Raw genomic sequence first — 27,208 nt, forward strand, 5'->3', positions numbered from 1 at the left:
TAACCCCCTTAGGGGTCGAGTTGAATCTCTCAAAATGCTTCTTATCTCTTGTACACTTTATAAATGCAACTATGCAAATTTCAACTTTATATCATTTGTAGTTTCGGCTCTGCGTTGATGAATTAGTCAGTCAGTCACGACACACGCATTTATATAGATGTATATAGAAGATAGATATAACAGAATAGGGGATATTACTGCAATGTTCTGCCACCAGAGTGCAGCACTAGCCTTTTTAGTAAACCATAGAGTAACTTATACATACTGTACCTTTAACAGGTTTTTGACAAGTTTTTAGAGATATTAAAATATGACATTGATGATTGATATGATATTGACCGGGATATAGATCGTGATTACCTTTTGTATTTTGTTTTTGTGTTCTTTTGTTTTTATATTCAAAAGGTAATCACGGTCTATATCCCGGTTAATATAAGTCTAGTGAAACTAACCGTGAATCATTCAAAACTCTAATGACATTGATGAATCAAGGCGGTTTGTTTATAGAGCACCTACCGGGAAACGCGAATCCGATATTTCGTTATCTGCCTCTTTATCGCTCGAATTTGCAAGAGTGACAGAGATGTTAGATAACGAAATTTCGATTTTCTTGTTTCGCGATAGACACTCAGATTGTGGTAGTGGCGCCCCCTACGCAGTTTCGCGTAATATTCCCTATTGGCGTTCAAAGGTTTAAATAATCCACAATGTAAATGCATTTTTATCTATCATATATCGCAAGATAATGCAAAAGAAGGTAAATGAAAATAAAAACACCCGATTTTTATATTTACTTCTTAGTTTTATTTACTGTAAACAAAATGACAGCTCTCCTACTGTAATAATGGATAATAGATCTTTTCTTACGAGATAACAGATCATAAACTCAACTAATACATAGAAAAATAGATCTCATTGAATAATCACAGCACTGCTGATTTTCTTTTGAGAAGTAATAAATGAAGTTTTACATATGCTTAAAAACAAACTTAAAGAACAACTTAACATAACAGTTTACAGTGTCATCAACAAATGTTGCTTTTAGAGAGCAGATTTATAAACTACAATAAAATCAAAGTATTTTTACACTACAGAAGATACTCGCACACTACAGAAGTGCCTTATTGCAATTCAAACCTTGCGGTTTAGGCACTTCTGTCTGTGGTGCCGACTAATGACAATAGGATCAAGACCCTTAAAAAGAAAACAAATTGCACCAGCAGAAATCAGGAAACTTGCATAAAACTAATACTCCTTTTTCATGAAGTGAGTTGGGTATAAAAATAGTAATTAACTTTAAAAAGAATTGGCAATGTTAATAAACTTCTTCAAAGTTCTCAAATTCAGTCAGAAGGCTTACCTCTTATTGCCATAAAAGTATTCGTTTTCTTGTAAAGGTCATTCTCATAGTTTGATAAAGTCACTAATATGGGTTTAGTGTCAATCGGAACACCACTCAATTTTAGCTTTTGTTTTAACTTGAATATTTCTGAATCTGGGCAATAAGAACATTTTCTGTAGCTGGCTGTGTGTTCCCCTTGACAATTGGCACATCTTGGAGGTTTATTAGGGTCCTTTTTGCATTTTGAAGACAAATGTATCCCCGTACACTTGACACATCGAACCTGGCCATGGCAGTAGCGCTGAGAGTGCCCCCACTTCTGGCAGCGGTGGCACTGTCTCGACTTTGCTATTGGACGTTCCATTTTTACACATTGGCCCATTAACGTCGCTACTTGCATGAGCTTCTCACATTCCTCATTTGGAACTATGACCAACACTAAAAGGGGATGCTCTCTTTTTGTCTGTTTTGTGTGCATTTTGTGCAATCTTACTACAGGTATTCTAAGAGACTCAATATCTTCCTTTAGTGCATTCAAGCATGTATCTTTAGCCAAGCCTCTGATAACAACTTTGACTTTACGGTGATCTGGATTTCCATATGTGTGATAAGGAAATTCGTTGATCTTTAAATATTGTATCAAGCGCCTGTGGTCTTCAAATGAGGCACACTTGATTTTGGTGTAATTTCGTCCATTATGTGGCTGGTAAAATTTCAAACCCTCTAATAGCAACTTGTAAACATGTTGTTTAAAATCAACAGGTTGGTGCAAAAATATTGGGGGTATTTTGAGAATTTTTTTTTGTTGATCTTCACTTTCATTTTGATTCAAATCCGAGAGTTCCTTAGGCTGAGCAGGCTTTGTTGCTTCAACTTTTTCATTGGAAAGTTTAGATATTTGGCACTCTTTAAGATAGTCAGTTAGCTTTTTCTTATTTTTCTTCTGTTTTCGTGAAGGCATTTTTACAGATCTGAAAATAACATAATATATACCTACTATAAAACCAGTGGTTTGCTATTTTTAAACTTATGACTAAATACACTAGTTTTGATAGAATTGCGTGGATTTAATTCAATTAAGAAAGTTGCAACAAGTTTAGTATGTATGCAAAACAAAAAAGAGGGTGGACAAAAAGTTAATTCTGAATTTATAATTAGAATGCTGTAACTTTATTTCATAGGGTTCTCTCAGTTTAGAGAACGTTTAATTACCTCTACATTTATTGTCATCTATTTATTAGCATACAAGAAATACAAAAAACTTGAAACTAAAACCCGTTGAGCCATGCCGGGTCCTTTTCTCGAAGCCACTCAGGCCATTTTCAATTAGAATTAGAATATTAATTCTGAACAAGGCGTTAATTACCGTTTTATACTTTTTATTTGTTTTACTCGCAAATTCAACTAACCTTTCTTCTATTCAACGGCTATATTTCGTAGTTTCGTTATTTAAAGATTTGCAGATTGCAAGTTGCAACAACCAAACTATACTATTCGAACTATGCAAATCGTGAACAGTCGAAATTGAATTGACATTTGACAATGACAACTGACAGTGCGGGCTGTACGGTTGGTTGGCAGATATCACAGATAACGAAATGTTGCGTTTCGTTCGTGCTCATACCCAAGACTTGGGTACACTTAGGCCTCAATGCACGAGCGCTTTTTTAACGCGCGTTAAAAAAGCGTTTGAATGACAAAAATGGAAGCATGTGTATATAGTTTGTCAAGGGACTGTCTCATTTCGGGCGTAGACGGAGAGTCATACTGTCTTTGTCTTGCACTGGTGCTGGCGCCCAGAAGAAGGGGATGAGTGTAGTATTTTTGTTTTTATTTACTGACAAGATTTGCTTGACCAACTACATTTATTCACACGATGGCGGTAGCGCTTTTTATCAAGTGTTGTTGGATTTTCAACTTTAAGCCTTGGTCTTTAAATCTGGGGGCACGTCGAGCAAAGTCCAAGTGCCAAGTCATTATAAGTACGTATTAAAAAAAATAAAGGTATCTAACATTGTTACGGTTTTACCACCCCCTGGCAATGACTAAAATAACCGACTTGGTTTCACATTACATCTCAAAACTTTTTTGTAGGAGAAGAACTGCGTTGCGAGACTTCTATCTTTTTACATGCAATGTTTTTGATGGGTCGAATTTAGCGTGCGGGCAGATTCAAGCGATTTTTTAACGCGCGTTAAAAAAGCGCTCGTGCTAATGAGGCCTTAGGGTCGGTTGCACCAAACTGTTTGTCATAAGGCTGGCGTCCACTGTCTAGCCTCGCCGAGGCGAATCGAATCGAATCGCAATAATTCGCCTCCTATATTTTTTAATGCAACTGCGTCTATTGACAGGCGCGCCGCGGCTCTACGCCAATGGACGCAGTTGCATTAGAAAATATAGGAGGCGAATTATTGCGATTCGATTCGATTCGCCTCGGCGAGTCTAGTGGACGCCAGCCTTTAAAGAGTTCGCTAAACTTTATTACATACAGTGTTATAGCCTGATTCGCAGCTGGTCACAACCTCATTCACAGCTTTACCTTCTACATCATCATCATCTTCTTCATCTACTTACGCCGATGTGTCGTTCCCGTTTCCTAGTCAACGCATACTTACTACCACTAGGAGCATGAACTAGCAGAAAAACCCTTAATACCTAGGCTGCATAATAGTATAATTGATCAGTAAACTATGTCTTCAATTATATGAGGAAAATTTTGACCGTGCATGTTTGAAATTTAATTATATGCCTATCAAATATTCTCACTTGCAAATTTGAGCTTCGATTTTCGATTATCGCGGTACGTCCTCTGGTTAGCTGCCGTTGCCGCTCGTAATGGACTCTGCACAATGCACGTATGTCATCCTTAAATCCCCGGAAGATCTCATCCAAAAAACATACAATGACCATTGTACTATTCCAGGCGAGAGTGATTAAAATTGGTTCGTTTTTTTCACAACAATAAATTTCGCAATGCTCTGATACACTTTTTGCAACAACAATAGAACGTGCCAGCAATAGAATTCTTACAGGCCATCTTAACATTTTTTATTTACGTCCGAGACAGTGCAACGCGCAGCTGGTCGAGCACGTGCGCAAACTTGCCGCCAGCGGTGGCTCCTACATCAATCTTCTCTACCTTTGCCTATTTTGCGCAATCTTCTTGTCAACTCCCCATTCAACTTTACTATCTACCTTCATAACAATAAGCTTCAAATTTAAACGATCTGGCAAGGCGTTTATGACGTGCCGTTTTTTGAATTCCGTGTCTTCTGTGGACAATGAAGGCATTCAGTGTCTGGACAATGCGAGGATCCCTGTATTGGGCGATTAGCTGAATTTTATTTATATAACGGTTCCTATCTTGAAGACGTCGCATCCCCACGGCGAGTTGTAATGTTAGGATTCTTGTTCCTCTTACTAACTTAACCAGTATAAGTATGGCCTCGAGATCCCTAATAATTTCGGAATAATTGATGATGGCGCTTGTCCTGGCTTATCTCAACACTCGCCTCGCCTTAGTTTTGAACACGCTAGGAACAACGACTCTTATACAAAAGGAAGTAACGGACTGTCTTCACCACTGAATTGTGTTACTATAGAACGAGGGCAAAATGAATCACGTAAGTATAATGTAGCTTGATAAGAAGGGTTGGGGAGATATGTAACGGACAAGGATTTTTTTACCGGTTATCTTCTAACGGTTTCTCTGTGTATTAGTAAGGAATTAAAGGCACATTTGAACTGGGATAAGGTCGTTACTTTGTTGAATTGCGTAATACTTTTAATGGATTTGGTTTCATATCCAGGATCATTCTCAGATAAAGCTGTTCTCAGCCCAAACTCCGTCTTGATTTTAGATATTATTCTTATTGCCATATTATTAGTAAAACGCGAATTACTGAGCCTTATACATCAGTTCTCTGCTTTTGTCCTACAAATGTGTCAATTTTAGTTCACATGTTATTTAGCAATTGTTTTTTTCACCAAGATGGAGAAGAATTATTGCTTAATGGAGTTGAGAGATTAAAGATGGAGATTAGAAATATTGTTATGAAGTTGAGACTGTGGATATGAAAAATTTAATTATATTACATTTATTGAATAAATATAAAAAATAATCCGTTCTTCATTAGCTGCACACTTCCACGTTAGTTAACTGCATAAGATATTAATATTACACTTAAAACAACTACTATCAAAAACACAAAAATATTCTCAAAACTCGTATTTTGACGTAGTATCGTGGCATTCGTGGCGTCCCTCCTCGGGCAGCCGTCACCGTCACCGCTGGATGTCAATTGCTTACTTTGACGCCGGCTTTGACACCGATATCGTATCGCATCGGACCTTGTGAAAGGGCTAACTGCCACTAATTGGGCGCTGTACGGCCGAGAGGATAAAGGTCGACAATTCAGCACCTTGTAATTCAGAATTTGCCGGGACACAGATCTGATAACTTCGATACAGATCCTAACTGAAACCTGATTGGCCTATTTTTACAAGGTTTAATTTAACTTGCCCTGTTAGTATGAATGTTAGTTAGTTGCATTTATGTACTAGTATAATAATATATTGAATTTTCATATTTGTAACCTATAAGTTTCTGTTTTGTTAACAAGAACAATTGCATATAACAGACTGCAATAGTGCAATACAGATATAAACTGTCAGTATTTGGCTTTGGCTCTAATGGCATTGATTCGTGTAAGCCACTCTTCTAATCGAGATAATGGAAATTGGCGTCAAATCACAATGGACAGTTGTTGTCTACTCAATGAAGCGCCTAATTACTAAAATTGTGCATGCGTGCATTCGCAGTTAGGTAATTTCAGTAGTAACAGCAGCTAAAGTAAGTGTAGTGCCTGCAAAAATTCTCATAGCAATTATTCAATTTGAGCATATTATGCACACAAATTAGCAGGCACTTCGTTAATTATCTCAATTCCACCCCGCTTTTTACTTTCTTAAGGGGTGTATTTCGGGATAAAAACTATCCTATGTGCTTCTCAGGGACTCAACCTATCTCTATGACAAATTTAATCTAAATCGGTTCAGCGGTTTAAGCGTGAAGAGGGAACACACAGACAGACAGACAGACTCGCATTTATAATATTAGTATGGATTACTAGCTTTTGGTTTTGGTTTGGTTTTGGTTTCTTAAGTTTAAAACAAATCTGCGTTTAAATCCATCCTTTTTTTCACCCCCAAAATTGGTCAACTATAAATTTCCACCCTATTTTTAACACCTTTAAGGGATGATTTCGCAGATAAAAAATATTCTATATCCTTCCCCATAGCTCAAACCATCCCCATACCAAGTTTCATCTAAATCGGTTCAGCGGTTATTGATAAGATAGATAGATAGATAAAACGTTTATTATTGATTCCCCATACAAATTTCCACCCCCCTTTTCACCCCCTTGAGGGGTGAGTTCTGGGATAAAAACTATCCTATGTCCTTCCTCGGGACTCAAACTATCTTTACGCCAAAAAGCATGAAGAGGTAACACACAGACAGACAGACAGACAGACAGACAGACTTTCACATTTATAATATTATAGTATATATATAGTATAAAGTATATATATAGTATATAGCATAGTATTAATAGTTGATCTTACTGATTCTTTATTTTACTTTACCTACACGTGGATAATTTCCGCTTCTCTTGGTTTATTTAATTACGCTTCGATTTAAATCAATCGGGCTTACAACGAGATTACTGACCTCTTTGTAGCTTAATTATTTATTTTGAACAGGCCAATTAATTATAATCAAATGGTAATCGAGTTATGTCTGATGGTTTAGGAAACTCGTAGGTATTTAAGAGCGACATCGGTGGATACAAAACGAAGCGAATGACCCGGTTTTGATGGATCGTACATAACAGAATTACACCGAGTCACCCGGTGTAATTCTATTATGTACGATTTATCAAACGGCTGGAGTCGGGGTCTGTCTTAGGTACCTTCGAGACGTTGGTTTACATTTTATATTTAAACGGCCCTAATTAAAAAAAAAAACACGAATTATCTCTCACTGAGCATGGCCCGACATGCTTTTGGTCGGTTTTATTTTTATTTTCGATCAGCAGGTGACTAAGCTATATTCTAAACTAAAAATTTGAGTTACGACGAACAACTACGAAAAAACAACGTTTTCTTAAATCGTCTATTTTTTATCTCTTTGTTAACTTAAACACTGTAGCTCCGAAAGTATTGATCGTAGAGTAAAAATAAATATGACCTAATTTGTAGAAAATTTAATGTAGAAATTTTTGTCCGATTATATTGCTATTCGCATATTCGAGATATGAGAAAAATTTGAATGCTATAATGAAGTAATTATAATGCTATTCGCATATTCGAAAAAAGGTACCTTCAACCCGGCCCCCTACAGTCTACACCCTCAGCACACCCCTCACCCCCGATGACTTCTAGTATGGACATCATCATAATCTGGACATCACGAGGTATAATTGTACCAATTTACAAAACTACACGACTTAGGTATTTTCCCTGATTGCCCATATTCGTCTTAATTTGACGTGGCTATTAGTAGCGCCGAGTGGTGGAGCTACACGACTTCGGTTTTAGCGCCCCGCAAGGCCCGTACGTCACACTGTGACGTCATCCTCTATTCCCTTTTGATAACGCTGGCGACAGGAATCAGACGCGCCATCGAGAACTACCGATCGATTCCTGGAGTTTATTAAGAATAGAAATGGCTACCAAATTACCTTCTGTTCTGCTTGCAGACGCGATATTATTTAACGCCATAACCATTTATAGGGTTCCGTAGCCAAATGGCAAAAAACGGAACCCTTATTCGATCATTCGACCCGGATTCGTCATGTCTGTCTGTCTGTCCGTCCGTATGTCACAGCCACTTTTTCCGAAACTATAAGAACTATACTGTTGAAACTTGGTAAGTATTGTGTATTCAGTGAACCGCATTAAGATTTTCATACAAAAATAGAAAAAAAAACAATAAATTTTGGGGGTTCCCCATACTTAGAACTGAAACTCAATTTTTTTTCCTCAAATCCATACGTGTGGGATATCTATGTTTAGGTCTTCAAAATGGATATTGAGGTTTCTAATATAATTTTTTTCTAAACTGAATAGTTTGCGCGAGAGACACTTCCAAAGTGGTAAAATGTGTGTCCCTGTAACTTCTAAAATAAGAGAATGATAAAACTAAAAAAAATATATGATGTACATTAACATGCAAACTACCACCGAAAATTGGTTTGAACAAGATCTAGTAAGTAGTTTTTTTAATATAAAAATATAATAATTTCATAAACTTATTTAAGTGGGGCTCCCATACAACACACGTGATTTTATGCCGTTTTTTGTGTAATGGTACGGAACCCTTAGTGCGCGAGTCCGACTCGAACTTGGCCGTTTTGTGTTAACAACCGTAAGTCTAAGAATTGAATTGTCTCGGGACATTCGTCATAGTTACTTACATTATTAGTTAGTCATGGACTTCCGCGGCTTCCGCCAAGACTTCACTTCATAACCTGTAGCCGCCCCGCTGGCGCTTCGCTCCATTGCAGTTTGGATCTTTTTTCAAACAAATTAAAATGGCATTTGTCATGAAAGTTTTGGCTTGTAGGCGGACATCAAACATCAATACAGAACTAACACAGACACACAGTATTTGTAATACTGGCACCACACTTCGCCTTATTTGGCAAATATTCGTGTTGCATCTCTTTCCTTTGACATACAAATCAAAAGGGATGCAACACGAATATCTGCCAAATACAGCGAAGTGTGGGCATAAGAAACTTGAGGGATGCCGCAACAACACCCTAGTGTAATGTCAATAAGCTGTCTATTGTCAATTGTACAAAAGAGTGCCCACACCATTTATTTTTGGAAATTAACACTTTTACTTCCCTTCTCCACCTCTTCATCGAAGCTGAGAACGAAGCACTCTTTGACGTTTAATCCGCCTTACGATAGCTGTTGGAATCGTACGTCAGATGCGGGCGGCACGCGCTTAACCACTTTCGTTAATTGTTTTCCTTACATAATGAGTCCCCTATCACTTAATTATTCATGCCCGTCTAATAAATCCCTACTATGTACGGTTTTAATCGAGCCACCCTTGCAAATTGAAACCGTTATCCAAACAATTTACTCTGTAATGGGGATGTATTGAATTATTTTGTCTTGTAATTATCAATCCATTGATGCGTGTGTTTGCTATGAGAAAGCGGATATATGCTTGACTTGATTCCGGTTAATTGTCTCTTGCTTTGATCTCTAGAGTGTAAATTGTATATTGAGTGATATTTGGAGCGGAACAAATAATAGGTATAATGACACCCTGGTTTATTAGGTACTTATCTTATACAATGGCAATCAATCAATTATCATTGTTCCAAGCCGTATGCTACCTACTGTATGCACGATGACTGTGTGCAGGAAAGTGGCGTTAACTTGGCTGGGACCCCCACTGTAGTTATTTGAGAGATGACAGACGCCTTTAGACCGCGACGCATTTCGCAAATAAGTAGCTAATATCTACACATAAACAAAACAACACAACACAAGCAAACAAATATCTGATATATCAAAGTATAGCCCACACTTGTCAGGTTGTCATATTTAAGAGCAGCGGTTTTCAACCTTGTTTGGCGTCTGAACACTTTTGGAAAGTGAAATATTTCACGGAGCCAAAAAAAATCGTTCGTCACTATTTAACTGTGGACCAGAGATATAGAAAAGCTGGTTATTAATTTGTTTTCGCTTTTTCTAGCGGAGCTCCCACAGAGGCTTTGCGGAGCCTTAGGGGTCCGCGGAGCACACTTTGAGAATGGCTGCTACTATTGATTTCACACAATTGTGCATGGGTTTTTTAAGTTAAAGAAAAGTAAATTTGATAATATAAACAATACCAAAATAGGGTTCATACAGCATAAGAAAATTATATTTACTGACGCAGAACAAAAATCTAAGATAGGAGTAAATGACAGTTGCATAGGTACAAGTTTAATATCAAATACATATGTACCTAGTCACTCTAGAATCTAGATCTTATAGGGTCCGTACCATAATTTCTAAAATCAAATATCCTAAGTACGAAATTCCTAAAGACAGAACATCGAAAATCAAAATGTCTAATCACTGTCTAATGTACGAAATTCATAAAGATTCATGTCCTACCGTTAATCAACCTATTTTTAAAATGTCTAAAGTACAATACTGCTAGTGCACGAAAATACTAATATTTTTCCTACGTCCAGTTGACCTAAGTTTAAAATGTATAAATTGCGAAATTTCTAACAACATTTAGTTTAAAATGAGTGCTTAATTGTTTATTAGATTAGCTACCCAAAATGTTTGTTCCCCAATATTTTTTTCCCAAGTTTCACGATAGTCACACTAAGTCGATAGGTAGGTAGGTTACTTTCTTAGGTAGCTTCAGATGCCCGAAGGGCAAACCGCCCAGAAGTCGTCGACTCAGGGTAAGAAAGAAATTTTTAAATTAAAGGAAAAATGAAAAAAAATTCACCTCCGGCAGGATTCGAACCTGCAACCATTGGAACACCGGTCCAATCGCTTCTGCCAACTGAACCACGGAGGCCTACCAGCCTTAAATTTGGAATAACGCTAGCAGACATTTTTGCTTCATGAAAAATAGCTAAGAAGGAAATGTTCTCGGAAATATTAAGTTTCAAAGTACTTACTGTCATTAGGCTTTTTATACGTACCTACCTATTTTGAGCACTAGGCATATCTTACTGTATTTAGGAATTTCGTACTTACGATATTTGATTTTAGAAATTATGCTACATACCCATCTAATGGAACCATAAACGGATTCTTATTTGTATCTTTTACTTAAAACTTACACAAAACAAAACTACGTTATTCACGGCTCTAATGATACCTCTTTACTACACCTAAACCCTATTAAGCTAGGATCACTCAAAGACAAATGTGTCAACGCTGGCATCCATGAAAAATTGAGTCGTGTGAACGCCGGGCGCTGGTGCGGGTATGCGGGTGGCGCGTGCCACCAACACCCGGAAACAGGGAGCCAAATGGACTTTACTGTACTAGAGCAGCAACCAACATACGCCTTTTCATATGCGTGCAACGGACAACCCGCTCGGAGCAAAATTGACTTAAGCGCACTAGGAAGGTAACCAACTTAATCCTTTCCATAAGCGTGCGACAGATACCGCACTGACAAAAATCACATTCCAATTGTATGCACGGAAATGTTTTTAGGAAATGGGATGTTCCGATAGTTTTTAGATTTCCGTGGTTTTGGCGAAAATCGTTTGACATTGGAAGCTTCGTTCCTAAGTGTTTATACATATTATGTATTATCATTATGGAGCTGCTTATTACCTACTATGATGTGAAAAGGGCCCAGGTCTCGTTTAATCGTACAAAGGTGTATGTCATATGTATGTACCCTTATGTTTAAATGGGGGGGTTTAAAAATACAAACTTAAGATGACAATTAAATACTGCGAATAATGTTGACCCTTTTCAAACGACAAAATTAGGAGAGCGGAGTCGGGAGCGACACCAGAAGGAGAATATTAATTGGGCATTACAATTAAATAAGGAAGCTAATTGGCAAGGAGAATCCGCACATCCGACGCAGGCCGGCAACTGACATATTGCTCTAAATGTCGTGAACGATCCCAACATTTATATTCCCGGCCCGATCCGATCCCAGATAATGCTTTTACAATAACGACCTCAAGATGACGACGAATTCGATTACAATACGGAACGCTTTTTCATGCCTCTATTTATTATGGAAATTTCATTACTTACTATTCCGACGGAATTTGAAATTTTACATTTGAAAAAAATACACAATGGTAGAATTACTTATGAATCGGTAGCGTATCTTTTTTAGATAGGTTATTTTAGATTTGCGTTTTAAATGCTCACCTTAAATTCTAAGAAGGAACATAGCTCGTTTCCTCAAAATTGGTTTTTAGAAAAGGATAACAGGCTATATAGTAAACGACCGTAGTAGAAAAATTTACGACAACCATTATTCGGCGAGCTAAACATTTATTAGCGTTTTCGTTTAGGTATCTACATTAGGTGTATACTGCGGCCTAGTGTTATGGAGTGACGGGTTAGATATAACTAGGAATTTGCATTGGAAATCTGGACATGTTAATAGACGTTTCGTTTGTGTATTGCGGTATAAGTGTTGCTTTTTAGGGTTCCGTACCCAAAGGGTAAAATCGGGATTCTATTACTAAGACTCCGCTGTTCGTCTGTCTGTCACCAGGCTGTATCTTATGATCCGTGATAGCTAGCCAGTTGAAATTTTTACAGATGATGTATTTCGCTTGCCGCTATAACAACAAATACCAAAAACAGAATAAACTGAATATTTAACCAGGGCTCTCAACAAACGTGACTTTTTTGCCGTTTTTTGCGTAATGGTACGGAACCCTTCGTGCGCGAATCCGACTTACACTTGGCCGGTTATTGTATCTTAATATCCTCGTAATCGTTTTTAGGTTAAGATGAAGTTGTAAAAAACGACATTAAACATTTATCACTAACGGGTGTTTATTATAAATAACTTACCTATAAGCCTCTAATAAACATTATCATTCACAAATGTTATTATTAGGAAGTAACCCTTTTTAGAAACAGCTCGCGTTTAATTTGTTCGGTACCTATCTCTTTTCATTTAACATGTAAATTAGCTATTTAAAAATATTGCTGGAATAAAGCCGATCACATGATAATGGGTACAACTTTGCGATTGGGCTCTCAACTTATCCTTAGCAATACTGAACCGGCACTTCTAGAGCTAGATACCGAGTTCTGTCTCGAGAACCAATCATCGCCATTTGTCGTTAAGTATTTTAATATTATAAGAAGGTATTTAGAACCTATCGTCTGTGTCTGAGTACTTGAAAAGTGAGATAGCTGGATCCAATTTGAGCTTATTCACTATTCTGATTGCTATTTCGAGAACATGACTAGAGGTTAGATTAGGTCGTAAGTACTTAAAGGTTGCCATTGTTTTACGCTAATTTTATTTTTTAATTAGAAAACGCTTTAAGAGGTTTTATCAATGGTGTCCACAAGTAAAACCGTCCATATGTACAACACTTTCCCATATGTACGAGCATAGAGTAACTTATACTAGAGCGGTACTGTCATAGTAAATTTTGTAACCTCAGTAAATTCACTGCCATCTGTCGACACACTTTAAAACTAAAAATGAAGATTTATAAAAATACGATAGAATGTATTTAAATATAAGTAGATAAATGATTTTTTTATTTGCATTAATTATTTTTATGATTTTGACCCATGTTCTTTCACTGATATGCGTTAAAATGGTTAAATAACAAACGAAACCGTCAACGCCATCTATACGACTGTAGGCCAAAACTAGTAGCGCCCTCTGAACGAGAATCAAATTTTCTAGATTTTCGAGGCACGTTTTTTCCTTAGACTGTATCCATCTATTACGGAGTTATATCTATCTTTGGTACGAGTATTTTAAGCAAGTATTTTTGGGATCGGTTTAACTTAACATGCGGCTGACAGGGGGCTGCCGGCTGCATCATACCCGCGTGCCTACGCAGTTTTACTTTACCTGCTGAAAGATTTACTGCCCCTACCCGATAAATATACACTAAAGCTACTTATCTTAAATACAGCCCATTTAAACAAACTTGATAAAGATAATTAAAATTTTCGCCGCCATTGACTTGATATAAAATCAAGGCGAAAAGGTAAAATTATGGTCGTAACCTCAGGTCGCGCACCAATACTAAATATGTAGTAGATAATATAGGTACTAACATAACACCTATATCTATTAGTGCGAACGAAACACTCAATTGACTGTAGTCCACAAGTTCAATTCGTAGTTAGGTATACTATACGTATACCGATGCGCTTTTTAGTTTTGTCTGAGTTTTTTTCTTCCATTTATAAAAATAGTTTGTCAGAGAACTACGACATTCATTAATATCCTGCCTGTATCATATTCCTAAACTCAGTCCACTGAAACCTCTTTAGATTCATATCAATATCACAGGTATTGAAAACGGGACTAAAGATAAGTAAAAGCATAATGAAGCAATTCGCAACGTCGGGCGCAAAGAAATAACACTAAAACACCGATTCAACATCCCGCATCGTAACCGTAGAAGCCTTTTTGCTCTAGCGCCGAAATCGCGCAATTCCGATGTCTAGGCAGCTGCTGGGGAGGCAAATTGCAGCCGCACCTTGCACCTCGCCCGATTCCCACGATGCCAGGGTGTCCGCGGGTAGATATAATAATGGTAGGGTTTTAGCAGGTGTGGCCCCAAAACCCTTTCTCCTATGTTTAAAGGCTGGCAAAAAAATAAGTACATTCCCGTTGCCGGAGAGGTTTTGGGATTATACTGAGCAACTTTTACTATGGGACCAACCACGAAATCGCGAAAAAAATTTTTACCCTCCCATAGAAAATGGACCAGCCAAAATGTATGAAACAGGCAAAAAAATTTTCGCGATTTTGGGGTTGGTGTCCTATAGGAAAAGTTGCTCAGTATAATTCCAAAACCTCCCTGGCAACGGGAATGCACTTATTTTTTAGCCACCGTGTATAGCATGGGCAGAAGTACCGTTTTTTATATCTGTGGTTATGCCCATTGTGGCCGTTTATTGTCTTAATTTACGATAATAGGCTACGCAATTTTTAAATGATATTTTAAGTTTAATAAAATTGTAACGGTAAAATAAATGTATTTATTATACACAATTACAAACTTTTATGTTTACTGTAAAAATACTAAAAGTCTCAAAAAATATTATATAAAATATAATAATAGTTTTCTAAATATTGATAAAAATTTCAGCTATCCAAAAACGGTGCAAAGTAGGAGTAGGTACATTTAACCTCGTAAGGTAACTTTTTGGGATTTTTTTACTTGGGTTGATTATAAATGTAATACACTCCCTGTGTTTTAAATCGACACGAGTTGCGAATTACCTTTTCGCACGTGTATCGTACAACGTGTTACAGTACATGTGGCTATTTAAACTTTCGACATATGCACGAAAAGTGCTCTTTTACGCACTAGTGCGAGAAAGTAGCAACATATGTACTGTAAATAACACGTATTTCTAAAGGAAGCACAAAATATGAGCACCCCATTCCGGGCTGGAGCTAGCCACCGTGAAATCCCGCAGCTATAATAAATAGCAGCGCTGCTTATGAAAACGTTTAGCTGCATTAGCTTTGTCTCTGGACAGTTTAATTGCAACCAGATATTAAATGTAAAATGAAAGCTGTCCAATTAAGGGTTATTTTGATTTTCTGCGTGGGATATAATCTGGCTAATATATAAACTTTAATTTAACTTTCAACTCTCCCGGTGTTTAGTATAATATTTTTCACATATGTTGGGTATGGTGACACCCGCCATCTCCATACAATTTATAACATTGAAACGCAAAATTGTACTGAGATGACATCTGTCACCGTACCCAAGCTATGTGAAAAATACTATAGTTCGATTTGTGCCATACTGACTTCAGGAATATTAATTTCATAAGTTTATGCATTTTGCATACTGTACATTGTAAGTTGATGAAATATAAAATGGCCGTGTTATTATTTAATCGTATTTTTATCGATGCAATATTGTATAATATATTGTATATCCAGAAGGTTGACAGAAAAATTTATAAAAACCGGCCAAGTGCCAGTCGGACTCGCGCACGAAGGGTTCCGTATCATTACGCAAAAAACGGCAAAAAAATCATCTTTGTTGTATGGGAGCCACACTTAAATATTTATTTTATTCTGTTTTTAATATTTTTTGTTATAGCGGCAACACAAATACATCATCTATGAAAATCAAAGTAAGGTCAATAAGGCTTTTGTTGTGGATACTAGACTATGAAATAATATGCTGCTTTCTACTCGTATCAGAGAAAGGTCTCTATACACATGAAGCATAAGGACCCTTCTCTGATAGAAAGCCAGATATATGAAGAAAATATATTAATACCTGAGTTATTAAACTCAGATATAAATATTCGTGATCATCACACAAATAGGTATCTATATCCTGTCAGGCTGTCAGCGTAGAAACTCAAAAGAATTAGGTACTAATACCTCTTTTATACCTACCATATAAATACGTTAATCAGCAGATCAGCACAGATTGATGGAATACGCGACCACATCCACAGAACATCCATCATCTACAGCCCTGAGACATCGAGCCAGTGTTATTGATCTGGAGATAAGTCAATTACCGATGATGAATTATTGGTTTTACCTCCAGATTCACTTATATTATTAGAAAATAAGTTCGCGATTGTACTAAATTAGAATTGACCGTATTTTGAGTTATAAGTAGTAATGTTAAATAAATTTTACAGTTTAACTCGCATATTCATATGTGATACGCTTTTTGTCTAAAAATTATCTACATTTATTTAGGAGCCTTAGTCAACGAGTGTCGATCGACTCCGTAAGTCTCTACAAGTCTACATACGGCCTGATTCTAATTTTAAGATATGTACGTCAATTTTTCAAATGTTGCACGTTGGTAGTGCGTTTTGAAAATAGTTTATACCGTATCTGTGCAGCCATTCACAGAAAAAAAATAAAACACCGCATACACTCCGACTGGTAGCCTAAACTGCCATGATCATTTTAAAGGTGCGTAATGTTGGAATCTCTAGCCTCCAGAATTACGGAGGCCGGGATGAAACGAACACCCGCTCTCGATGGTTCAGCTCATCCCATATCAGCCTCTCCTAATAATATAGGTCAGGTGTGACGTGTCGTCTAACAGGCCAATTCGAACGTACACTGATATCAGAGTGACATCTAATTGATGTCATTTATTTAACGTGCATTTCGCTAGTACTTGTTCGTACTGACTGATATTGAAGCGGGCGAGACTCACGATAACTAATTAACATGATTCAAAACTGGATCAATTGTTATCTTATTTCCTGATTTATTTATTATTTTATTTTATTTATTATTCAAATTAGTTACACAGCATTACAGTATTACTACTAAGGCACTGCGAACTACAAAACAAATAAAAATACAAAGATACAATTATACAATACAATTTAAGTATTTAAGATTTAAAGATAATAAAGTAATTTGTATTTGTACTTGTAAATATCATTCTGATGTCAGTGTACGTTCGAAATGGCCTGTAAGATATCTGGGCCCTTATTTGATCTCATGCGATGTCAGGGTTTAACTGTTTGTATTTGGCATTTTGGCATGAATTGACACAAATTTTACAAATGTAAGAATTTTGCCACGACGTCGCTGCCCCATGATATCACAGTTAAGTAGCTATTTGGCAGCCACGCCCCCCTCTGTCTTTCTCGCGTCAAGAAGGCCCCTTACATTTTACGTGACATATAATATATAATATGTCTGTATATATGCTCAAATAAATAATTGAAAAATATATTTACCCGAATAGAGGATTTCTTTTAGAGTAGGCTCCTTTTGATATTTTCAAGTCGATTTAAATACTTTTGAAATAAAAACTTACTTAAAATCAGTTTACGATTATCAAACGTTACTTAATAACAAAAAGATTGGTTATTATCATTTATATTTAAGAATTATTTAAAACCCAAAATTAGTTTCGCAATGAGAAGATGCTCACAATCAGGCTTTTGTTTACGACCTGATGTAAATACCTCAACGCTGCGGAAACTAATCCATTTGGAATAAGTGGATAGCCATAGCCACGTACCGGACACTAAACTTGCGAGCACGGTGGAATACTTAAGGGATACTTTAATACAATTCTTATTGTTCATTACGGCTATCTACCTGACGGCTACGATTACTAGTCTAGATACTATTAAATTACTCTTATAAGCGGAAATAAATCCTAATAATTTTTTTACCTTCTGTCATTTCTTGAAGGAAATGAAAATAAAATTAGTTGCGTAGTCGTAGGTGGAGCAATTAACTAGACAAACAGGAATACCCGCAAAAACCAATCAATTTTACAACGGTAATGTTGTTTACATATATTACTAAACTAAAAACAAAATCAAATGGGCTTCTTAAATCTGAATTGTGTCTTTTTATACTTTAAATAACTTAATTATCTGTGTCAATTTCCCATCTCTGTAATAACTCTTCATAAATTACGTTGAATGACGACTACAAAATTCTAATCGTAAAACGAACGTGCGATTTCTTGGAATCAGTAAGCGTCTTCCCTGGAGGATCCCGCGCAAAACTGTTTATGTAAATTACAATGAAAATCCTGTCGGCTTCTCCGTATGCCGTAGGTACCTATGGGATAAACCTGAGGGTCCCTTTCATGCTCGTCCTTATTCGGGGGACACGATTGAGGGTACGATTTTTATAGCACGGATACAGTAATCTAGTTCAGGTGTGCTCTCGAAAAGTCCGGGATCTGAGGTCGCATACGTTACCCGTTTTTATAGCATATTGAGACGTACTATTCTTGTGATACTTGTGATATATTCCTCCGGCCCGATGTTATATAAAGGTCGGACTGTAAAACTATTTGGGGGAAATACTGACGCAATCTTCACGTTTCTTGCGATTCTGGAATTTAGCATCGAAAAAAAAGTAGGTATAAAAAATGAAATCGTTATAAATTTCTTGACATGCTGTACAGCCTAAACAGCTCTAAGGATTTCATCTCATATAACGTAGTTTAGTTACATTATTCGAATTTATATAAAACATTAGGGTAAGTATTTATTCTGTTCTTTCATCTTTATTGGTTAGATATTAAGTAGGTACTTATTAATGGCATTGCCAGGCAAGTAAAATGAAGTTTCTAATTCTAATTTGACAAGCGTAGATGGGACTCCAATGAGAGGAGGCCTGCGTGGTGAGACACTCAGGCTGAAATACGTTTGGTAAAGTAGGTAATTGTCATTTATATCACCCAATCAATATACAATGTGTTGGCGTTGCTCAAAATATAACAAAGGAAGTGTAAGAAATCGTATTACACCTACCAACTCCGTTAGCCCGTTCGACGTGAGGTGAAAATGCCGGTGACGTTTACTCTCGTCACAACCCCGCCGTCCGCTTTGATGCCGAAATAAAACACCCACGTTCCATTCTGTATTCTCGGATACTTTCCCGAATATAAAGCAAAACCCGAACAGGCTGTTACGAGGAATATATTATCTAGGTTATACATAGTCGTTTGCATGTGACGGTATCGTGTAATAAAGTTGGGCCGCGTTCGTTCTTGGCGCTTAATATTAAAAGCTCACCTCTCTTACCTATACGCTACGTAAGTACGTCCTTTCCAATCTTTCCGTTGTTACCACGACCTGAATCCGCTTTTGTCCCTTATGAAAAGAAGCGGGGCCAGAAAGCGGGTGTGTACGTGAATAATTGAGAACCGGCGCTCGCGCTACAGCGTGCGCTGAGGAATCTTAACAAAACTCATTGGAAAGTCCCGCCCCGGGGCACACGTGCGACTACTTTACACTTTTACAACAATACTATGAGCTTTAACAATTATATCGTTTACTTACGTTGCTAAAGTAGTAGCTCAAAAAGCCCTTTAAATTTAATACCACACACGATAGGTTTCTGAACAACAATTTTTTTCCAAAAGGAAAAGAGGACGTCAAAACTCCTCTCATTTTTTTGGTGCTACGGGTCAAATTGATTCAACCGATGTTCATGCTTTTAACACAATTTGCAGCGTTTTTTGGCGTACCTCTACTAGCACTATAGGTAATGTCGATAAGTTTCAATGCCTACATATATTATTGGTATTGACCTATATTACATATGTATAGAATGCTCGAGAAGGTTCACATACTTGTTTTCAGAGGGGTAGCTGGTGGATAACCACAGGCAACAATCCTGATGTTCCTTTTTCCATTTTCTGCGGTGACAAGGTGTGACATTTACCTGAAATTGTATCCAATAAAATAAAGAGAAAATATTAAGTCCCCGGCAAGCTCGGCCGAATTTCCCCTTTCTATACAAACGGAGTGTCGTTCTCATTTTAAAACTACGTGTTGGATTGTAATGAAACTTTGCACATACAATGACATAAGGTATTTCTAGTTCTTTTTTTATAAGCTCCAGATTATAAAACAAACGAAATAGAGCAAAAACAAGTTTTGTATAAAAAACTTAAATTCGCTAGGTATGGTATCTGAAGTTACATAAACTAATCAAAGTCATGTGATGGGCACCTTTGCACCCGGTACAGATCGCGGAGGACTTTTTGAATAAAATATTTAAGTTAGTTTTGTAGTTTATTGTTTAATTTAGATAAGTTTAAGTTATTTTTTATGATATATATACCATTAACTGTACGTTTTTAAAATAAATTATTATTCATTCAATACATAGATATGGGTTTCCACGGAAGACCAGCGTCGAGATCCGTAACTGGTATCTTGACATTAAGCTGAGTGGAGACCCTTTCAGTGACGCTTATTAATTGTTCTGTTGTCTATGTAATACCTAAATTTAAGCGTTTTCTGAATAAATCTCTTCTATTCTATTCTATTCTATTCTATTCTATTCTATTCTATTCTATATACCTCATCCTATCCTTCCATCCTGCGTTTGTATGGACAACCGAGCTTGCCGGGGACCCTTAAAACATTCCTTCTAAATGGAATTGCATTATTCAGTGGGACTGATAGTAAGGAGACTTACCTAATTATTAAAATCCTATTGCTTCTAAAGTTATATTATAATTTTAAAAATAAAATGGAGACTTTTCACCGGCTAACATTTCTGCTTCATATAATCAATTCATAAAGTGTAATATCTAATGGTATTGTTCTCGTTTAATGAACAACGAATAAACCTCTAATTGCGTTCAATTCGCCGAACGTTGACAAAAACCGTTTTAATTAAAATGGATGACATTGTGTTATCTTCGTCTAGACTAGTTTTATTCTAAGATGATTAATTGATCATCAAAGGTCTTTGAAGCGTTTTAGTAAATGCATTCCAAAAGACTGGACATTAATAAAGAAACAATAATAGATGTAGATTCTTATAAATTGACATTAATGTAATTTGTACTGTAATCATATGTTGTGAAATAAATATATCTAACCTTTGTCGCACGGCCGTGCCCCCAGATCTAATCTATAGGTATAACTGTAAAATTGCTGTTTTCAATAACAAGTAACTTAAACAAGAATTTATAGTAATTAATGTCATTATTAGGGTTACGTACCCAAACAGTAAAAACGGGACCCTATTACTAAGACTCCGTCTGTCTGTCTATCCGTCCGTCTGTCACCAGGCTGTATGTCATGAACCGTGATAGCTAGAGAGTTATAATTCTCACAGATGATGCATTTCTGTTGCCGCTATAACAACAAGTACTAAAAACAGAATAAATTAAGAAATTATAGTATTTTAATACTGTTATTTGCATAGGGAAAATGTTCCTTTTGGTTGACTGGATTTGCTCCACAAGCTCTGCTCTCCCATCCCCGAGCAAAACAATTCAAGATATCTTACTCGTATTAGGAAGGGTGTAAACGCACAATTGTGCAACCGTGAGAAACCTTGGCTATCGGGTGCATGCAGTTGCACCTGGCTGTTCACCGCAGGACTATCGATTCGCGTCCTTGTTAATTGATAATGAAGGAAACACTCTTTCCTATGGGAATATCTATTCTGTAAGTACCCATAACAGCTTTGAAATGAAATGAAATGAAATATTTATTTGCTTAAACATGGTAATTACATACAGATGTTATAAATTAATTGATTTAGTATCACATGTTAAGCCAAAAAAATGGCATGCAAATTTAAAACTAAATAAGAACTTTTATTACAATTTCAAAAGTAATTTGGAAGTACGAGTAAAGCTTTTCTTAAAAGTCTGCGATATAAAACTGTCTTTATATTATGAGAGTTAGCTTAATTTTAAACAGAGCACGTGGGTGTATCGAAAGCTAAAATTCAACCCCGAAATTGTAGCCGATATCCCGTTTTAAAGTATTTCAAGCAGGTAAAAGGGTTGATTCCTTCCGTCATACCAAAATTTCGCGCACCGTAATTTCGGTCGGGTGGCGTTACCTAACATTCAATTTGTTTTTCATCAAGGGGTGAAATATGAAGTGCGAGTAGTGGTTTTCTGAAACGGGCTTGATTTTCGATTGTTATTTTTGGGAATGGTAATAAAACATTATGATTTTGGGAAGCTAATGGAATATAATATTAACGAGTAATTATTGAATGAATGTAATTAGTTTCTCTATAGAGGAATATTTAATGGCAAAGTATAACATAGTTTTTTGAAAATTGCTTAAACGACTTAGTTAATGTCTGTAGACATTTGACATGAGGTACCTTAAAACGCGCTTATTTATCGCAATACTATAGTATTAACTTCTAGCTGACAATGACGTCTGCGTGTAATGGCTATAAAAATGCAATGGTCATACATTTTGCAACGAATGCATAGATGTATATCTAAATGCTCTTATAATGCTACTTTTTTAAAATAAAACTTTGATATTAAGTACATTTTATGTAAAATACCATTTTTCCTGTTTCCATTAAGCCCAAGATCGTCTTAATTTCCTCAAACATTCCCCAAATCGAAAAGAAACCAGGCACGGTTAATTTAATTTTTACTATGAAACATTTTTCAACAAAGCAACTGAACGGGTCAACTTTGAAGTGTTGTTTTTTCCTTAATAAAATTAAAGGCCTCATTATTTTAACCCGAACACGTTCGCAGTAGCGGGAGGGTAGCCTGAAAAGATCTTTTGTTCGGCAGCAAAACACTTGGGGCAAGTCAATCGCCTAGCAAGCCCCGTTAGGCTTTGTGCTTTGCAAATTAATGACTTAAGCTCACGAGCACACCTAGCGAGCTGTGCGGACCCTCCTTGATTTTTGCACAGCTGTGAGTTCTGTGCACCTTTCATGCTTTAGAATTTCTTATTGATTTAGTAAGAGGGACTTTGGATGTAACGGGATAAGATTATTTCTTTTTAATTTATATTGCGAAAAGGCAGCTATTTTCCACACTAGGTATTTAGTTATAAAAAGAGTGCTTAAACATATAGACATGATACATAAGTACTCACATTTGTAGTTAATTTTTCTTATTTTCAGGCAATAGGTTTTAACTTCTTAAGGACAAGTTTATGGGTTAAATAGAGAACCACTTACTTTCCACCAAACGTTAAAGGAAAAGGATAGTGAAATAATTGACGTGGGTTCACAAAGGACCAACACACAGGGTACAATTTAAACAGGCGACACGACGCGGTGATGGTCACTTTCTTACGATAGACGGGACCTTCTCAGGTAATTGTAGTAAAAAAGTGGAGAAACGGACTTGTATAGCAAAAGTTATTTTTACTATATTTCATTGTACGATATTGATTTACATTACATTAAAATAAGAAAATATACCAAATTAGGCGAATGATTAGAAAACCTATCAGGAAAATAAGCTATTGAAAAATAAATATAATAGCAAAACATGCCAATTGGTTAGAAATGATTCCGGGAAAGAAAACTATTGAGAAAATAATAAAGTGGTAAATTTTGAGAATGCAAAAATTGCTTTTAGTAAAATTCGATGGACGGGAAATAATTGGATATGTACACTTACTGTTTGTACTACTTTATATTGACATCAGTGTATTGATTGCAATATAATGAAAAAATATGTAAATTGGAATGGAACGAAGAAATTGGTCTTCATAATAGATTGCCTATTTTGCAAACTTTTAGTTAAAAGTCTAAAATATTGGATGTATGCAGAATTACCTTGGTCCGACTTTAAGAGTTCGATTTTATAGATCTCCGATTGCTAAATATTAAAATCTTAAAAATAATTTATGTTTGTAATAGGTAAGGTATAAGGGAAATTGAAGAAAATTCGTTGGTGGATTGATTTAAAAATACGAACGCATATTTAAAAATATAGATAATTACCGTGCTACCCAATTACATCAAATTTATTTTAATACCAGCTTCCAGAAATATTATTATTGTACGTAACGTATATTATTTACACGACAATGACTTCACCGTGCGAAAGTTTGAGCTACTTACGGACCCTCTTATAAAATCACATGATTACCGTGTACAATAATTCAAATTCAGTTACGACTATTGCGCAGTTCCCACCAGGCGAGATTTCTCCCCTAAGCAAGTACAGGTAAACACAGATAGATGGAAAGACGATCGAGGGGTCGAAATCAATGCGCATAAAGAAAAGGGAGGCATTGTGTGCGTATACGCAAGGAACGGCGAGTACACGTGCGCGCGCGCTCCCACGGTCACTCAGGAGCGGGGTGGGACTCGGGACCCATATATAAGGGTGCTGGCCTCATCTACAAATCACTTCACAATTGGCACAGATACAGTCAACGTCTCCGGGGTCCGCTCGGACCCCGGCAGAAGTGTTCAGTAACGCCGAACCATATTTATGTATCGCAATGTTTACAAAGTGGAAGTATTATTTCAACAATTAATCGAAACAGTGACAACAGTCGAGTGGAGTTTTAACAAGTTTCGAAGGTGTTGCAGTTCAGAGAATTCAAAATGGTGAGTAAACTATTTGCTTGTCTTTATGACTTGTACAGTTGCCGTCAGATATATCGGAGCGGCCAAGGTGCTCACAAATATTTGAACACACCTCTATTGTCAAAGCGTGTTCAGATATTTTGAGCACCTCGGCCGCTCCGATATATCTGACGGCGACTACATATTGTGCAGTTTTTAGGCAACATTTTCCGTGCGGAAAATTAAATGAGTTGCAGTGTATTAAACTATGTTTTATATTGTTACAGATATTGAAAGCGTTGGAAAACTTTCCAATGGATTTGGGGAATTTCCTTTGTGGTTCCCGATGTTGCCGATTGAAAACGGAATCCAACATACCTACAATTGAAACGAGAAACTCATTTTCGATCACTGCCTTTATCGACCATCACTTTCAGGACGCATTTAGGTGAGTTACTGTTTTCTGAAACAGCTATCTCCGTAGTTTTATAGACATGTAATTAGGATAGATTAGCAGGTACTCTAATTTAAGGAATTTTCCCTTACTTGTTCGACAATAGACTCTTACTTTTCGTTCGTTTCGAACTTTTCGTACTTATTCTTAGACTAGACAAAGTTAGTTTCTGACCTACTGGTACTCCTAAATGAAATGCAGTGTATTAAACTATGTTTTTTTTATTGTTACAGATATTACAAGTAATGGAAAACTTTTCAATAAATTTGAGGAATTTCCTTTGTGGTTCCCGATGTTGCCGGTCGACAACGGATTACAACGTACGAGACTTACCATGGAAATGAGGAACACATTTTCGATGACCGCCTTTTTCGACCAACACTGAGGACGCATTCAGGTGAATTAAAGTGTTTTTATCCAAAAAATATCTGCGTAGTTATATAGACATGTGTACTTAGTATAGATTAGCAGGTTACTCTAGTTAGGTTCCTTAGGTTAGCTTGTTTGACAATAGATTTATAACTTTTCGAGTTCTTAGATTAAGCTGAGTTAGTTCATACCTACTTATTTCTGTAAAAGTTATTCATGTTATAACTTGGTACGCGGAATAGTTCAAAAGAACGTCTCGGTTCAGAAGATAAATTTGACATGCCTTAATGTTCGGTGCACATTGTTGTGTTTGCAAGTTACTTTCCTTGTTATCGTTCTTGTTGTTAGTTCTTGACTTCTTATTGCATTAACGTTACCACTGTTACTTTGTGTTGCATTATAATGTTTTCATCATTGATACTGTTAACAAAAATTTCATCATTAAGTAAACAATGATAGTATTCTTTGGCACTATTTTTGATAAGTTTTAAAACTCATTAAGTTTGATATAAATCATTAAAAAACATAGCGTTAAATTTTCTGTTTACTTATTACGTTTCGATTTCTTAAGTTGTTAATTCCGTAGGTACCGTTACTTGTTACTGTTCTCTGTTATTACGTTATGAGCTGTTATTGTTATTTGTTCCGATTCTTGTTTACATGTGAAACTAAGTTTGATGTTGAAAATCAGTTAAATAATGCGTTGAGTTACCATTGACGAAACTTGTAACCCTCATTAAATGCACTGAGCAATTACAAGGTAACCTTTGTTCATTACATCAGCTACTACAAAGTTTTTTTTTATTAAGAACCTTAGGTAACTTGTTAATCGTTAATGTTCATGTTTTCTTAATTTGTTGATTTTTTGTTTATTTTTGCATTTTGTGGTAGCCAGCTGGTCTGACTACACATTGTTTCGTTTTACCTACTCCACTGTTCTCGTTTTGTTCTTCTCCGTTACTTGTTATAATGGCTGTTATTTATTGTGTAATGGGTTAAAGTTCTTGTTAAAATTAGTTGATTTTTTGTTTTGTTCTTTAACGTCACAAATTCACGTACCAAAATTGCCTTAACCATCTTACTGTTAATCTAATCCACAGTTCATTTTTTCTGGAATCGTTTAAAAGTTGAATTTTTGTTTCATCGTTACCTAATGATAAAAGTGTTGAGTTTTTGTTAATGCCGTAATTTGTTTGTTGATTTCACTGTTGACCCAAAGTTGAGTTTTTGTTTAGTGTTTCAAACTAAACTTTCATACAATAGCCCTTAAAACTATGTAACAGCCGTAGAGATCTTCCCAAAATAATTATCCACTCTTTATGTTATCTAATATCATTTACATCATTATTTTCTATAAGTTCAGTACCGTTCTGCTTCACAAATAATACAATAAAAATGTTTACATACTGGGTAGCCTGATATTGTTCTTGTTATTATTTGTTTGAAACAATCACGATGTGCCTTAAATCAAGTGCCTGTTTTTGTTTCACCTTATACGATTGTCTTAATTTCT

General features: G+C 36.2%; 1 long non-coding RNA gene and 1 other non-coding gene across 2 annotated transcripts in view; both read right to left on the reverse strand.

Annotated features, from left to right (window-relative positions):
* The window catches only part of LOC134743807 (uncharacterized), a 576,396-nt gene that overhangs the window by 263,028 nt on the left and 286,160 nt on the right, over positions 1 to 27,208 (reverse strand). The gene's annotated exons all lie outside the window — the stretch shown is intronic.
* Positions 10,875 to 10,949, reverse strand: Trnat-ggu (transfer RNA threonine (anticodon GGU)). The gene has a single exon. It is a non-coding gene; the product is annotated as a tRNA-Thr (tRNA).

Source organism: Cydia strobilella, chromosome 8 (genome assembly GCF_947568885.1).
Source record: "Cydia strobilella chromosome 8, ilCydStro3.1, whole genome shotgun sequence".
Lineage (NCBI taxonomy): Eukaryota > Metazoa > Arthropoda > Insecta > Lepidoptera > Tortricidae > Cydia > Cydia strobilella.